Raw genomic sequence first — 3,512 nt, 5'->3', positions numbered from 1 at the left:
CTCTAGTAGATGTAGGGTATCCTGAGAACAAAAATCAAGCCAGTTGGCTGACCCATTAAAAGTCTCCTGTCCACTCACCCAAACTGGATCACTAGTGTACACCCACCTTTGGCGTGTGAAGCATGAGCACCTATCCTCTTTGATAGGTTAAGGAGATGTTGACACCTTTTCCCCTGAGAGGGTGTTGGTACCTAAGCTGGATCTGAATAAAGGTCACTTGTCAGGTGTTAACCATCAGTTTGGAGTCACACAGATCAGGCAGGAAAAAAACTCCTGTAAACATATTGGTTTCTTTCACTGCCACAAGGTAGAAAAGAAACTCAAGATTCTGTGGTCTGAATGTAAGGGGGTATATGTGTGTGATTTGGGGATTGTGTTTTTCTACTAAATATATATATATTGTTTATTTATAAATTTATTATATAGTTATATATATCTGGAATCTAGTTTAATGTTAATATTTTATTTGCATAAATATAATTTTTACAAATTTTTATTGACATTTAAAAAATGTTTTTCTCTTGTCTTCTTGGAAAATGCCATTCGAGATTGACCTGCAGCAATAAAAATGCATATGTATAAACAGGTACATTTTAACTTTTTTCATGTTTTGTATAAATGTGTTTGCTGAATTTTTATGTATTTTAAAAAATACACCACTTTATTTGGATATTATCTGTGTATATAGCTATGCTCTTCCATGTGTCTATATTTGTGAACTACTCCACAGTGGCAGATAATGCTGTTTCTGTGTTTTTTGAGTGTTTTTGGTGTGTTTTCAGGTGGTGAATTTTTAAAATGTACATGTATTTTTATTTTGGAAAAATCATATATAGAACAATTTACAGTAAGCTTGTCGTGATTGTGCAGAGATTCCCATACACTCCTGAAACCCTTTCCCCTCTGATGAACATCATACATTACTATGACGTAGTTGCCACAATATATGAACAAATATTGATACCCTATTATGAACTAAAGCCCAGTCTTTCTTCAGATTCCACTAGATTTATCTTTACTCTTCCAGGATCCCATTCAGCATTCTTCATCACTTTAGTTCTCCTATTTCTTTGATGCTTCTTTTTATTTTTAAGTTTAATTTAATTTTATAAACTATAAGAGGAACACCACAGATGGACAGCTGTTGTTCAAAGCTTGGCTATTACAGCTTCTGACTTGTTTTTCCATCAGCAAGAGACACTGAAGAAAGTGGATACAAAGAGAAGATATCTATTGATATTGAAAGGTAAATAAATGGCAAATCAATGGCTTTTCTTCCAACAACTTTTGATTGCACCACACTTTCCCTATGACATTTTTTCATTTCCATGTTTCTAAATGTAGAGATAGGAGTGTTGAGCATAGCAACAATAATTATATAGAAGTGTGCAAGCACATTATCTTTTGAGAAGGTTGTAGTGGGTCTCATGTAAATAAAGATGGCCAGTACAAAAAATCCCACAGTATTACAACAGTTATGTGGGAACTGCAAGTGGAAAGTACTTTGCAGTGGCTTTTTGCAGATTATGCCTTCCCATTATACAATATCATAAAATAGGAGATCATCAAAACCACAAAGATAACCAGTCCCATCAGGCCAGAATAGCAATGACCAAGAAACCGATCTTGTGTGTGTCAGTGCAGGCTAGGTTCAACAAGGGATATACATCACAGAAATAACAATCAATTTCATTGGGACCACAAAAAGGTAAAAAGCAAATTGTAAGTAGAAACAGGCCAAAAGAATGCAGCAACTCCCCTGCACATGACGCAGTGAGAAGTGAGTTCCACCTTTGCTTCTTCTGTAGTGGAGTGCTGTGCAGATGGCCACATACCTGTCATAGGCCATGCCTCTGAGGATGAGGACCTCAATATCCCAAAGAAATGAGTGGTAAAAAGCTGAATCATGCAGTTTTTGTAGGAAATGGCCTTCCTGTCTGTCATTAAATCAACCATTAGTTTGGGTGTCACTGTGGAGGTGTAGAAAAGGTCCCAGAGTGTGAGGTATGTATACAGGCTGGTTGGTCAGCTGACTGCATGGGATAGAAATCATAGTAATCAGATCCCCCAACCAAATAGCTAGGCAACAGAATGAGGAAAATAAAAAGCAGAAAATCTGGATTTTCTTGTTTTGAGAAAGTCACAAGAGAATAAATTTATTTACATTATTTCTATTTTCCATAATCTAATGCAATAAGGGATGACTCAAGTAAGTTACCCAAAATGAGAATAGTAGTGAGACAAATCATTAATGAGAATATAGATAATAAAGACTAAAGCATTATATAATTCTGAATTGTAAAATAAATGGGATTCTTGGCAAGGAATGAAGAAATTTCATAATGACCAACATACATTTATATAAAAATGCCCAGCTTCTTCCACTTATCTAGTCTTTCAAAATAAGCAAATTTTAAGAAAAGATATTTGAATTATATCTTATTAATCATTTTTTGGCTGCCTCACATGGGAAATATTATAAAGAGAAGTAATACTTCTCTAATTTAAAGATAATTCCATTAAACACAGCATAATACAAATGACTTGCTTTGTTTAATCATTTTATCCCTGACCCTCTTAGAGAATCCACTTACACAAGCTTTTATCATTTCATGAAAGTAATTTAACCTCTTCATATGCCCTCAAGTAGAAGCAACTGTACTTTGATTTCAAGTATTTATTTTGTAAAGCACTGTAACAGTAGACAAGATACCTAGCTTTTACTCACACCCTGTCATGTACTGTCTCTTTTCTAGGATTTCAGGCTCCCATCCATAACCTGGAGTCAAACTAGATATCTCTGAAGACCTTGTCACCTTCTGATAATGTATGACTCTTGATGCTTCATGAGTTTCGAGAAGACACCTGACTGCTTCCTCTTTACATTTCTTGCTATGTTGGATAAATTGAGACTATGGCAAAATAGTACTGGAGCATTCACTATGACTTCTGCCTTGGTTTACTTTTCTGTAAAATTGAAGTAATAATAATACCTCCTTATAGGGTGATTATTTGTATTAAGTAGCCCAATAGATTTCAAGTCCTTGGGACAATACCTGGAATGTACTGCATATGCAATGATTGTTAATTGCCTTCTTAGTCATTAAATATAATCTCCTATCATCATTACCATTACCACTGTCATCCCCTTCACTATCATTACATTATATCATCATCATTAGAAGAATAACAGCAAAAACGCACTTTTGCCTTTGCCACATTCAACTCTGTAAAAGTTAGTTCTTATTTTACCCCCAAAACACAATTCTCTATTTAGTGCCTATAATATAAATTCTCTATTTAGTGCCTATAAAAATCTAATATCTTTAAATTATATTCAGCCTTCAGGAACTCAGTCCAACCTATAATAACTGATTTATCTCCCATATGAGCAGTCTTCCAGTCAGGCACTGGTCATTCACCACTCAGCGAAACCATGTGATTACCTGATGGTGGAACATTCTTCTTAATTCTTTGTTCTGCTCCATCCCTGCCCATGCTTCCAAGGCCAT

The 3,512-nt window shown here is 35.1% G+C and overlaps 1 long non-coding RNA gene across 1 annotated transcript; it reads left to right on the top strand.

Annotated features, from left to right (window-relative positions):
- Positions 1-501: 501 nt before the first annotated feature.
- Positions 502-3,148, top strand: LOC110595129. The gene is made up of 3 exons (XR_002481621.1): positions 502-586; positions 1,192-1,246; positions 2,757-3,148. It is a non-coding gene; the product is annotated as an uncharacterized LOC110595129 (long non-coding RNA).
- Positions 3,149-3,512: the final 364 nt, after the last annotated feature.

This window comes from Carlito syrichta, unplaced genomic scaffold (assembly GCF_000164805.1).
Source record: "Carlito syrichta isolate Samal-C Ts95f unplaced genomic scaffold, Tarsius_syrichta-2.0.1 Scaffold275926, whole genome shotgun sequence".
NCBI classification, from domain to species: domain Eukaryota; kingdom Metazoa; phylum Chordata; class Mammalia; order Primates; family Tarsiidae; genus Carlito; species Carlito syrichta.
The sequence above is the reverse complement of the archived record's forward strand: the minus strand, read 5'-3'. Positions and strand labels throughout refer to the sequence as shown.